This window comes from Helianthus annuus, chromosome 4 (genome assembly GCF_002127325.2).
Source record: "Helianthus annuus cultivar XRQ/B chromosome 4, HanXRQr2.0-SUNRISE, whole genome shotgun sequence".
NCBI classification, from domain to species: Eukaryota; Viridiplantae; Streptophyta; class Magnoliopsida; order Asterales; family Asteraceae; genus Helianthus; species Helianthus annuus.
In genome coordinates this window covers 30,366,563-30,381,606 of record NC_035436.2, presented here as the reverse complement: position 1 = coordinate 30,381,606, position 15,044 = coordinate 30,366,563, and positions in this window count along the sequence as shown.

The following is a 15,044-nucleotide window of genomic DNA, read 5'->3' as shown; positions in this document are numbered from 1 at the left end:
TCTCCATCAATCTCCTTAGAATATGTATTGCTTCCGTAGTCGATCGCCCTGGCATGAAACCAAATTGGTTTACTGTGACTTGAGTTTCTCTCCTGATTCTTGTCTTAATTATTCTCTCCCATAGTTTCATAGTGTATCCTAGCAACTTAATCCCTCTGTAATTCCCATAACATTGGGCGTCCCTTTTGTTCTTATACACAAGTACTACTACACTATTCTTCCATTGATTGATCTGGCATTTTCCCAGATTTGAAAATAAGATTGAATAAAATAGTTAGCCAATGTACTCCTTCTTCTCCCAAGCATTTCCATACTTCAATCCGTATGTTATCTAGCCCAACTGCCTTAGCCCTTCCCATCTTTCTAAGGGTTGTTCTCACCGCATCCCGTGTGATACGCCGACAACTAAAAACAACTATATTCTCTCTCCTTCTAATTAAATAATATTTTTATACCTTTATTTTTACCTTTTCTCTCACCTCCACTCACAACTACTTTCAAAATATAGTAAAAAATTATAGAGAGTGGATAGTGTCCCCTCGAATATAATGTGAATTGCATTGAATGGCAGGCTGACAACTGTAGACAGTTAAAAAAATGGGCAGGTTGCACAGGGAGCAAGATGAATCATTTGGTTCTTTCTCCGAAAAAGGACAGGAAATTGGATCCATCCCTGGAGGCATAGGCATAGACGAAGAATAACATTTTCTCTCTCATCCATTCACAACCATCTACAACCACCTTTTATAATATAAAAATCTCCTTCTCGGAATTGATGGAGAGGATGTGAATGCTCTTAAAACACATTTTCATTCTTATCACTCGATCATTCACCGCCTTCTCTCATATCTCTCTCTCACCATTTTTGGCCACCACCACCATTCTCCCCCATTTCAAATATGGAAACAAGGATTCCAAGAGTATATCCATCATCTTTGGATCATTCCCTACAATTTGATATGTGTTTGTTTACCATTCTTACATTTCTATCTTTTTTTTTCAATAAACTTATAAAATCATGTCAAAATGTTCAAAATCATGAACATGTAAACTAGTATTCATCTCGCTTTTAAAACAATCATCTTTCACAACAAAACCATTTCTACAAACTTTTAGGTTTCAATTTGATTTTATATAAAGTTAGGGATGAAAATCATGTTTTTAATTAGTATAGGATTTTGGATAATTTCATATGAAACATGCACATTAGAATCAAGTAGGATGCATTATCATCATCAACATATTGTACAATCAAAAATTTCACAAATAGATAATCCTTGTATAACCCTTCAATAAACGTCATGGGGTAGAGGTAAGACTGTCTACATCTTACCCTCCTGAGACTCTAGCTATGCTATTGGTGGGATTTACTGAGTATGATGACGATGATGATTGATATCAATTGTGACACTAATGAAAGGACGTAGTCTGCTAGGTTTGATTATGGGCTCATGACAATTGCATCACCCTACTTCTTCTGTACTTATTTAACATTGTTGTCTAAACTTATGTTGATTACTACAACACACTATTTATTTTAATCCTACGAACTCACCCACTATTTTTCGTTGCTACTTTTTTCGTGTACTTTTCAGGTAACAATAATGAGTGAAGTTTAGCACGACTGAGCTCTAGAAAGTGACTTGAATCGAAACTTATGTGCATTGAACGTTTATTTATCTGTAAGACACTTGTTTTATTTGGGATTATGTTTGGTTTGTTTTGGTTTGAAGACAAGTACTGCTTACCATTTGGTGTCGACCTATGTCGCGACATATTTTATTGAGATGTATTTTAGTATTTTCTTTTGTATTGATGTGCCACGATATGTGATTTTTCATAGTTTTTAAATTAGGATGAAAAAAAATTGTGAGCTCTTTGTTTTTTAGAGTAAAACCACTCAGTTAGGGGGAGGGAGTTGTTGCACTTTTCTCAGATTTTTTTGTTTGCCACATTAGCGTCACATAAACTTTTTCCCTACTTTTCCTGGTTGTCCCAGAAAAAATAAATGATGCTATCCTAATTTTCCTCTTAACTCCCCAAAACTAAATTATTTTAAACTAATTTAAATTTTAAAATATTAATATATTTACCGACCAAGGATTCATGAACCTGTTCACAATTTTCACAGCCCGAGTTTTCCCCGCTTCCAACCCCCCCCCCCCCCCCGGGCAACTTCTATCAAAAGAACAAATAAACATAACATGAATAAAGAACATGCTAGAGATCGAACTAATGTAAAAAAGAGCCATGGGATGATTTAAAAGACCTCATAGTCTGCATTACCCTCAAAGAGCAGTTGAAGAAACAATCATGTTTGAAAAAAGATGTTTGCAGGCATTTATAGATTAATTAGGACGACAGGCTTAGGCACTTAGATAACAATTTTACAGATGCATTTATTAGCTTGTTTAAATTTTTCCCAATTTAAGTTTTAAATGGGTATTAGACCATGAGTAATGAGCTTTATAGGAGCATGAAATGAATTGATAATGCCCTTAACACCACCCCATGGGCTTTTAGTGGCATGAAAAGGGGGGAGCATTTCTAATATAATGCCCAATTAGAAAAACAAAATTGGAAAGTAAAGATGGAATGTGGGCATTAAGAGACATAAACCATTACACATTTTTTAAAGGGGTTATGATTTTGATGTGGCAGAAAATGCCCCTTAGGGACATTAACCATTACGGATAGCCTTACAGGCTTTTTTTTTCTTTTACATAATGTTTCAATTATAAAATATGATTAGTTGTACGTCACTCTTTACATTTTGTGTTGAACAAGTTCCTGACCAGTCGCGCGTTGCGGCGGCATAAAAAATTAAAGTAACTCGAATTTATACCGTCTAATATTTGACCCGACTCGTTTCCGAACAAATATTTTTATGTGTTGAAAGTCTTATAATCGTTCTTGTATATATATATATATATATATATATATATATATCGGTGTTAGAATTTGGATGCCCTAGCACAACGTACATCACTATCGTTGAGCATAATACCATGCACATTAGTGACATCATCCCCGTCGAGCACACTATATCATCTCTCTTTATATGTTGGAAAACGTACACAACAATCCTATTCTACAAAGGTCGACCTAGAGGGGCCATAGTAACACAATGTACGGAAATGTTTATTTAAAAAAAATTAACTTTATAAATTCTATTTTCCTAGACACACGACTGCTTAATAAAGTAAATAAATAAAACTTTGTTAAAGTAACTCTAATGCTACATGTATAAAATATAATTTAACTATAAGTGCAAGCAAATTAAATAATTTTTATGTACTTGTTACATTTTAGAAGTGAAGAAATTAAAATGGTAAATTAACAAAGGAAGTCACAAAAAATAATCTCACAATAATCTTCCATTCTCTATATGATGTTAAAGGCTAGTCATGAGCAAAATCTTTTAATAATTAAAAATTGGTTTAAAATACGTACAACATTTAGATATATTGTATAAGTAACTTATTATCACTTTTCAGACACAAAACCTGCAAACCCAACCCATCTATTTCTCTAAACCCCTTTAAACCCCAGATTGAATCACTCAACCCTAGATCTAAACTCTCTTTATTTGAAACCCCCATTCAACAATGAGCCATATCCAGTGTTGTCAGTGCTCACCATATCCTCATTTATCGCCGATTGAAGACATCACCACCACACCCGATTATCTCCAGAAGCGGCGGTTTTGTGTCATTGGACTTGGGATGTCCAGATCTACAACCGATCTGTTAATGGGTGAAGTTTTGGAGCTCCGATCAAATTTCCGGTGAGGCACAACCAAGCAATCCTTCATCATGCATGTTATAGAATCGTGTGGATCGGAAATAGTTAAGGTTAAACTCAGCCAGTGCGCATTTCCGGTGAGCCGGCTTCCGACATGTGGTTAAGGGGGTGGTCCCAACGAAGATGAACAGAGAAGGTGATGATGTTAGCGGTGGTCTTGGGTGCTCGGACGACAGTAGGAGAGAAGAGAGAGTGAAAGCTGACAGACACAACACCAAACCTTGATCTACGTAGTAAAGATTTCAGATTTGAGAATGAATCAAGTCACGGTAACGGTCGCTTGTACACGGACCACTTCTGCCATTCCATCGCAACTGTATTGATTTGAAAATGTATGGTCTTACTCTAGAAGAACGAAGGGTAGTTCTGTAATTTTAGACAAAAGGTCGAATTGTAATGTGTGTCTGTCGGTGGCACTGTAGCCACCGACCTTTCATTTTAAGATTATATAAATAGATGTTTTGGAATTACCAAAAAATGACATATCTCTCTCTCACACACACAGACACACAAACATATATAGGATTCGGTCAAATGAGGATCACCTTGAATTGTGAGAACCGTGAAAGCTTTTACTTCCCATGCGAGTTTTGCCAAATTTTTTGCACAAATGTAGATGATAATATAACAAACACATCTGTAAAAAAACATAAAAATCACCATTGCAGAGCTGGTTTTTTCAAAAAAAAAAAAATTAAAAATCCTAAAAACCTAAAAAAAAATATTCACAAAGACATGTAAAAAAATAGAGAACTCAACCTTACAAAAGCTTTATTCCAAAAATATTTTACCAAAAATCATAAGATTAACTTTTCCAATATATATATACCGGTAAGGTTCACGCGAGAACCACCTTTATTGCGAGAACCGCGAGAACCAATGTGAACACAACAAAATAAACCCACTACACCACAAAAAAAAAAAAAACCTAACCCCCCTCCCAAAACATAAACCCCCCACCCCAAGCTAAATGCTAAAAACTAAACCCCCAAGAAAAAACCTAAAAAAAAAAACCTAACCCCCCCCCCCCATATGCTAAAACTAAACCCCCAAAAAACCTAAAAAAAATCTTTAAAAATCTAAAAAAACACACAAAAAAATTTAACTTTTTAAAGTTTTTTTATTTAAATCGCTACTTTTAGTAGCCCAAAAAAATTTTAAATTTTTTTATTAACGAAAAGTAGCGAATTTTCCATAAAAATATATAAAAAAAGCTTTTGTGTGTTTTTTTAGATTTTTTAGGTATTTTTGGTTGTGTTCACATTGTTCTCGCGGTTATCGCAATAAAGGGTGGTTCCTAAATGATTCTTCTCCTATATATATATATATATATATATATATATATATATATATATATTAAAGATTTTATTGCCAACAATATTTATTGACAAAACGCCAACAAAAACCATATCAAACACTTTTAGAAAAATCTACAAAAATTATATAAAATCATTGATGATATTAACTAACTTCTGACTAAAAATCATGCTAAAATAAAATAGTTACGGCCTCGAAACGGTGTGACAACAGGGTTGACCTGCTATTGATAGCAAATAAAAATCAGTGTTGCGAACATATTATGACCCCTTAACTATGCACGTTTTGACTTGAAACCTTTTCTAGAACTTAAACAAATGTGTCGCAAATATTGATGCAAAATTTTATATGGAAATAAATCCGTTTAGTACCCGAAATACCACTCGACCAATAACTTTGCACTGTGGACAACACCATAACCATCAACCAATCTAATCACAAGACTTATAATAATATATGTATGAGAGGATCCTACTATGACATAACCACATAAAATGGTTAAGTCCCATAACTAGTCATGGAAAACTTACCTCATAGCTCGTCTTTGTAGGTCTTATCTCTTTGATCTCGTTTTCCAGTTCCGTATGCCATACTCGTTCCTTGCCATCAATCAAGAGTCCAAGCCTTGTTTATATAGGACAAGGTTTGCACATGGGCTTTGGTCTGGGCCAGGACATTCTCCAAGCCCATAACACTAAATGACTCCCTAACCAATATGCTAAGCCCAATGCAAAATATTCAAAGACTTAATAAACAAACTATTAAGTTGTTGTCGCAAAACATGCACCAATACATCATTTGGTTAATAAATCTCAGTTTATGATCAGGTTAATGTATGTAATAAAGTGCCTTTTTAACATTCAAAACACATATTAATCTATGATGGGAATTCTTGGATGATTATAATATTCTATATGTAATAGGATACAACACATAACACGTACCCACAAGTAGAAGATGAAAATAGAAATTTTAGCTAAATCTAACACTTACAATTGATGAGATGTTGAATGTGATCAACCAAAACAACTCATAGAATGGAGATTCATCCATTGATTGAGGTTGATCCAGAAACATGTACACACATCGCCTCATATGTATCTACTTAATCTTCCGTCCAGCAATAAATTAATGAAAAATCGGATTTTAAACTCATTCTTTTTTTTTTTCTATCTGATTTTAGAAATTGTAATTTGGTAATTTGCTTATCCAACCCTCGAACTATTCAAGTAGGTAAACTTTAAATCCTTAAAATCAATGGAAATAATAATCCAACTTGATATATTTAACTTTTCATCTTAAATTTATAATCCCCATATAACTTTTATAAAAGTTCCACACCTTTGATAAGTGATATTTTAAAATTTATAATATATATTTAATATCCCTAAAATTTGTGATTGTAACGCCGTCTTATAAATCAGGATTTTATTAACAAGATACAGATTTTATATGCTAAAATGTGACTTTACAAAAAAATAAACTTGATATGCTAACATTCCCATAGTTTACAACATTTCAAAAAATACATGTTTATAAATGTTTACATAATTCACTTTTAGCAAACAACTCAAGATTTGACGCGGAAGCTTCATTTAGCGTATGTTCGGTTCTTGCTCGCTACTTGATCTTCATCCGGGACTCTCGACATTCACCTATGATCAAAACCAACTTAGAAGTCAGTTTTGATAGTTAAATAACAAGTACAACAGGTTAATCGGGTCAAATATTCGAAATAAACAAGAAAAATCAAAATTTTTAGCATTTAAGCTGTCACCGCGCGCGACCATGGCCGCGTCGCGCGACGGGTTTCATGCCTGGCTGTGGCGCTACGCCACGGTCTTGTTTCGACAGATTGTTGCTACTGGTTGCTGCATATTCTCAGCACGACCGGATTTTACGGAAACGAGCATAACTTTCTCGTTTTTGATCCGTTTTACATGATTCTTTTTCCTACGTGACCGTAATTTAATTCTCCATCTTATGGAGTTAAAATCTGACACCCGGATTAACAAAATTTCAGACTTTTAAGTCTTCGACTTACTACCCCTTTTACCAAATTTTGACCCATTCATGATTTTATCACACAAACATGTTTATTTGATCTTTAAACTCAGGAAAATCATAATTTCAATATCTCCTATCATATTAATCTCAAATAACGGGTTTCTTATATAATAAAAACCTTTTTATGCTTAAATGCTTATTTTGATCCATTAAGGGTATTTAAGCACTTTTAAGCTTAAAATCGCTTTCATTCCTTTCTAGCATTGTAATCCTACATTTCTTATCAAGTAATCTTCCACCACAACTATATGTGTGGTGGAATTAATGAGGATATCTATATGTTCCGAGTTTTACCCCTCGGAGTATAATTTTTACGGCAAAGACCCATATAGAGTCATTTGACCCAAGATTTACCCCTTTCACTTTTTATACTTATTCAAAGTATTTTCTTGATCACGATTCTCATTTCTAAACGACCCTTAAGGGTCGTTTGCTCAATTTCAGGGCATTTTGGTAACTTTTACCCCTCCTATTACGACGAAGGACTTTTAAAGCCATGTTCGACCAAAAGCCCACTTTTTAAACTATAATCTTGTTTAGAAACTATTATATTTCTAGAATACCAGAATCATAACTAAACTTATTCGGTTCACCGCAAAGATAACCGAATATCTATATTTTATCCTTGTCTAACTCTTAAAGAACCTCAAGTTCTATATGATGAGTTGAATCATTATACAAACCTGGCTCGGATCAATATATTGACCAGTTTCGGTACCTTGCCTTAGTAGCCGCTAAGCAATAGCAATGTACATATCCATCTAATATTTATTCCTATAATCATATAGCTCAACAAACTATTAATCGATATTGTCAAAGGGTGATTATTTCACCTTTTGACCCGTTTGGTCTAAAGGACCATGAAACTCTATGAGATGGTATTTATTACCATCTTATCCATATGACTAACTCCGGTTTACACTGTATAGTCGTTCTACTTGTAAATCATCTGTTAATTTCTTTGACCCATTATAACCCTAGCTATAATGTGTCTTCCACTAATTTAACGGTTATTGTCAACAAGTGACCAAAGTACCATTTTACCCTTATTATATTTGCAATGGTTTCCCTTATAAGGTAACCATTTAAATCTTCATTATCTTTTAGTCATTTCATGACTAATTAACCGCATTAGCTCCTTTTTTATCCATTAAACATGATTTATGACCATTGTCTTTTGTTCCGGACCGCACTTGCCGTGTCGGAACATCATAAATTAAAACAAGACTTACTATTCTAAAGTCAACTACCTTTAATCATATAATATGCACGATTAAGGCAAATCAACATTATGATTAGAACCCGTTTTTTCCCATATCTCATGTAATTAATCAAGCTTGCAAATTACGCGTTTCACTTAAATTTCAACACTTTACTTCTCATTTAGGCATTTTAACAAACACCTAATGGGTATAATTCTACACATTTGCTAACTAGTTCATAACTAGTCATTTTTACCAAGATTAACATCAAAATTCAACCACTATCACTTACGATCAAATACTTAAACTTGCAAATTTTTTAAGTATTTCCTGATTACTTAACATGTATGATGATTCTAATCATAATCATATCATCAAATCCATCTTATGACTAATACCCACTTAGCCTAGTGTGGGAATTCATTCAATCATTCAATTCATATCATGTTATGCATGATTTTCACTTAGGGTTTTGTTACTAAACATGTATACATCACTAATTCAGTCCTAATTTCTACGATTCATACCAAAATCGCATATAGTGATGTTCATCCAACTTTTACAACTTCATGTAACAACAAAATTTTACATACCTCTTGATCCACTCGACTTGGTGATCATTTGTATGTATTCGTGCCTTTAATTCGAGCCCGATTTGGCCTTCAATTTGATTGATTTTGTGTAAGCTAAGGTTCAATGTAGAGAACCCCTTTTTCTCCTGTGGAAATCTCGACCAGAACACACACTATAGTGTGTGTTGTGGTGTTTTATTTTTAATAAATTAAAAACCATTTAAGTACTTTGTCAACTTTGGTCCGTCCACTTATTTAAGTTTTATAAAGGGTGGTTTAACCAAGTTTTCTTATTATCCGTAAAACACTTAACTAACTAGGTTGATATTTCTAGTTACTTAGTGGGTCCCGGGAGTTATAATCCGGTTAATTTTAAGCCCCGTTAACCCGGGCTCTTATAAACTCAATTCCTTAAAACTTTGATTCACTTGTATTTAATATTAGGATTTCTTATTTAAATCCAAATATTTACGGGGTTATTTTTACTACTAACGGTACTTTACCCGTCTTTTAGTATTAACGGAGTTTGATTACCAAACCCGTTTTCGGGGTGTTACAAGTCTACCCCCTTAAAGAGGTTTCGTCCTCGAAAATTTTTTTTCTTACATGATTTATCGAGTTTAACTCCATGCATTTGATCTCGATAATCAATTGAGCATTGCTCATATTTTAACCAATTGTTAGTATTACCAGAAAAGTATAATAATATCTTTTTGGTTACTAATCATCTACGTATCTCATACGACATAATGCAACTTGAAATAACGTAATCTCGTTATTTCCACTAGTTTAGTTAACTTAGCAATATTCGTCGCTCGGCTCTAATGTGATTATACTTCACATTACACTTTTTGACTGTAATCATGTCACGTCATGCCAAATTTTATATCAACTTTTTATTTTCAAAAAATCTCACTTTTCGAATATATAGTCTTGCACCTATTAGTGTCAAGACTTATATCTTTCATGCTTACTATCTATATGTCTATCAGAATTCATATTTGTAAAAACGTTATTTCTTACCAAAACTGAAGTTTTAGTTTAGCATCTTCTCTTTAACTTTTGTCAATTATCCATACCGGGATAGTGACAGTCCAAAATTTATTCTTTTACGGTCTGTTTTGTAAGCGAGGATTCTCAACTGATTCTCTCGCTTTATCTAGTTAACCCGTAGGTTTTATCACTTAGCCTTATGGGCTATTTTGATTAGACTTTCACCTCTTTAAGGCGAAGTCCTTATAATTTCTTTTAATCATGACTCGTGGGTCATTTTAGTCTCGTAGACCTTTCATATGTTTATAACCCTAAAGGTTATGTTGATCTCATAGATCATTCCTTACTCATGTTATTCTTAAAATACATGTTTGGTGTCAAGGCACCCTGTTTTTGTTTGAAGAATCATTTGGTTTCAAGCTTAGGTTCCGTTAACCTTGATTGTAGTTTCGTGGCTACAATTGTTTTCTTTCGGAAAATTTTCTGACTTTATGACTTCTCACGTCATTTATGCGTCAGTTCTTCTTATGCTTACTGTTATTTGGTTTGCATATATTCTTATTTGGTTATATCCCATTACCGGGTTCATTATTCTCTTTCATTTAACACTACCTTCATCTGGCTAGCGCTTATTTGTGCCATTCGGCGTTGTATGGTATTCAACCTGTTTGACTTGTTAGTGTGAAATTCATCGCTTATAATCAATCAACTTTATTCTTTATTCAACCCGTTCAACCTCAAATGGTTGAACATATTATTCAAAATTTCTATTTACGAAATTTTATAGTCATAATTCGTAATCCAAGTCTTTTGATTTTCAACCCGCGTTCACGTCTCTTGGTTTACATATGTGTTTAAATTCCTACCCATCAACCGGGTGTTTTACCGAGGTCGTTATTATTGCAACCTCCCGGTATGCATTAAGACCTCGCTTCACTTTTATATTCCGACTTTGTCCTCAAGTTTGACGTTTTACAAAAACGACCCGTTAAGAGACATATTCGCATTTTCCGGGTTCGAATGTGAGTACACTCCCTCCCAATGCATATCTTGATCATTTTACATGTTTGCATTCTCCGGGTTCGAGCGTAAGTACACCCCCTTCCCAGTGCGTACTTTAATCATTTTACATGTTTGCATTCTTTGGGTTCGAGTGTAAGTACACCCCCTCCCAGTGCGTACTTTAATCATTTTACTTGTTTGCATTCTCCGGGTTCGAGTGTAAGTACACCCCCTCCTAGTGCGTATTTTAATCATTTTACATGTTTGCATTCTCGGGGTTCGAGTATAAGTACACCCCCTCCCAGCGCGTATTTTAAACATTTTACATGTTTGCATTCTCCGGGTTCGAGTGTAAGTACACCCCCTCCCAGTGCCTACTTTAATCATTTTACATGTTTGCATTCTCCGGGTTCGAGTGTAAGTACACCCCTTCCCAGTGCGTACTTTAATCATTTTACATGTTTCTTTGTCCCTTCCCTCGGGCTCATTATCCTAATATAATACGCTTCCGTCACCCGGCTGTGCGTTTTCATTATTATCAAATATTTTGCTTATCTGATTCATTTGGGTACTTTTTAATTTGTCCCGCTCACCCCGTCCTTACTACATTTGATGTAGGCATGTCCATCATAAAAAGTTCATGGCACCACGTGCTCACCACTTACTTGGCCAGAGTAAGCGACCAACACCTAGTATACATGACCTTTTTATAATTTTCACATTACACCCCATGTAAGTAATGCCTCTATTCGTTTCTCTTGGAAACAATATCCCGAATAGGTTTTCTATTCGGGTTTTTCCAAGTTTTCAATCTACATATGCAACTTTCAATCTCTACGTATTTGTTGCATATTACTATATGTGCAATTAAATTTAAAATTTGCACCTGGTAACGCTTGCCCTGACAGGCTTTTCTTGCCATTAGCCTTGTTCTCGATCGCTACGCGATTTAGGTCCTTGGTGAGCATGTTCTACTTGTCGTACTTTGGACCGTTCCTCCGTCAAGTCCACAATTTGTTAGACTCCCGCTATCTTTAGATGCGAGTGTCCTTCAACTATAACATTTACCAGAGTTAATAATATCAACTTCAATAATCGCCCGTATTATAATACAAGGCTTTTTCTACTATACGCGTCAACGCGCGTATTTTCGTCAAATATATCAATCATTTTAATTAGGGTAACGTGTATTACACGATAACCCTATGTGTTGCTTACAACACTTTAACACGCTAAACCATTAACATACATGTACTTACCGGATTTGCGATCAAGCCTCGAACCGAACACGCTTTACTATTCTAACCTGGAGCTCTGATTACCAAATTGTAACGCCCGTCTTATAAATCAGGATTTTATTAATAAGATACACATTTTATATGCTAAAATGTGACTTTACAAAAAAATAAACTTGATATTCTAACATTTCCATAGTTTACAACATTTCAAAAAGTACATGTTTATAAATGTTTAATTAATTCACTTTTAGCAAACAACTCAAGATTTGACGCGGAAGCTTCATTTAGCGTGTGTTTGGTTCTTGCTCGCCACTTGATCTTCACCCGGGACTCTCGACATTCACCTATGATAAAAACCAACTTAGAAGTCAGTTTTGATGGTTAAATAACAAGTACAACAAGTTAATCGGGTCAAATATTCGAAATAAACAAGAGAAATCAAAATTTTTAGCATTTAGGCCGTCGCCGCGCGCGACCATGGCCGTGGCACGACGCCACCACCCGTCGCGTCGCGCGACAGGTTTCATGCCTGGCCTGGCACTACGCCACGGTCTTGTTTCGACAAATTGTTGCTGCTGGTTGCTGCATATTTTCAGCACGACCGGATTTTACGGAAACGAGCACAACTTTCTCATTTTTTATCCGTTTTACATGATTCTTTTTCCTACGTGACCGTAATTTAATTCTCCATAGTTAAAATCCGACATCCGGATTAACAAAATTTCAGACGTTTAAGTCTTCGGCTTACTACCCTTTTTACCAAATCTTGACCCGTTCATGATTTTATCACACAAACATGTTTATTTGATCTTTAAACTCATGAAATTCATAATTTCAATATCTCCTATCATATTAATCTCAAATCACGGGTTTCTTATATAATAAAACCCCGTTTACGCTTAAATGCTTATTTTGACCCATTAAGGGTATTTAAGCACTTTTAAGCTTAAAATCGCTTTCATTTCTTTCTAGCATTGTAACCCTACATTTCTTATCAAGTAATCTTCCACCAGAACTATATGTGTGGTGGAATTAATGAGGATATCTATATGTTCTGAGTTTTACCCCTCGGAGTATAATTTTTACGGCAAAGACCCATATAGAGTCATTTGACCCAAGATTTACCCCTTTCACTTTTTATACTTATTCAAAGTATTTTCTTGATCATAATTCTCATTTCTAAACGACCCTTAAGGGTCGTTTGCTCAATTTCAGGGCATTTTGGTAACTTTTACCCCTCCTTTTACGACGAAGGACTTTTAAAGCCATGTTCGACCAAAAGCCCACTTTTTAAACTATAATCTTGTTTAGAAACTATTATATTTCTAGAATACCAGAATCATAACTAAACTTATTCGGTTCACCGCAAAGATAACCGAATATCTATATTTTATCCTTGTCTAACTCTTAAAGAACCTCAAGTTCTATATGATGAGTTGAATCATTATACAAACCTGGCTCGGATCAATATATTGACCGGTTTCGGTACCTTGCCTTAGTAGCCGCTAAGCAATAGCAATGTACATATCCATCTAATATTTATTCCTATAATCATATAGCTCAACAAACCATTATTTGATATTGTCAAAGGGTGATTATTTCACCTTTTGACCCGTTTGGTCTAAAGGACCATGAAACTCTATGAGATGGTATTTATTACCATCTTATCCATATGACTAACTCCGATTTACACTGTATAGTCGTTCTACTTGTAATTCATCTATTGATTTCTTTGACCCGTTATAACCCATGCTATAACGTGTCTTTCCCCAATTTAACGGTTATTGTCAACAAGTGACCAAAGTACCATTTTACCCTTATTATTTGCAATGGTTTACCTTATAAGGTAACCATTCAAAAACTCGTTATCTTTTAGTCATTTCATGACTAATTAACCGCATTAGCTCCTTTTTTATCCATTAAAAATGATCTATGACCATTGTCTTTTGTTCCGGACCGGACTTGCCGTGTCGGAACATCATAAATTAAAACAAGACTTACTATTCACGACCTATCAAACCAATACGTATTAAATAATTAGAGTGTAAGCTTTACTTACCTTGTATCCGGATTATGCTCTTTTCCGCGTATACGATCCGTTTGACCCACTTCTTTCCCCAAACCTCCATCTAGCTTGTCAAGAGTCAAACTAGCATCATAATTAGTAAGATGGTTAGAATAGTCATCATTATTATGACTATTTCATCTTACGGATCTTATGTCGAAACTTCTATTCGACTTCATCATAGGTTTGTTTGACTTTCTAAAGTCAACTACCTTTAATCATATAATATGCACGATTAAGGCAAATCAACATTATGATTAGAACCCGTTTATCCCATATCTCATGTAATTAGTCAAGCTTGCCAATTACGCGTTTCACTTGAATTTCAACACTTTACTTCTCATTTAGCCATTTTAACAAACACCTAATGGACATAATTCTACACATTTGCTAACTAGTTCATAACTAGTCATTTTTACCAAGATTAACATCAAAATTCAACCACTATCACTTATGATCAAATATTCAAACTTGCAAATTGTTTCAGTAGTTCCTGATTACTTAACATGCATGATGATTCTAATCATAATCATATCATCAAATCCATCTTATGACTAATACCCACTTAGCCTAGTGTGGGAATTCATTCAATCATTCAATTCATATCATGTTATGCATGATTTTCACTTAGGGTTTTGTTACTAAACATGTATACATCACTAATTCAGTCCTAATTTCTACGATTCATACCAAAATCGCATATAGTGATGTTCATCCAATTTTTACAACTTCATGTAACAACAAAATTTTACATACCTCTTGACCCCCTCGACTTAGTGATCAT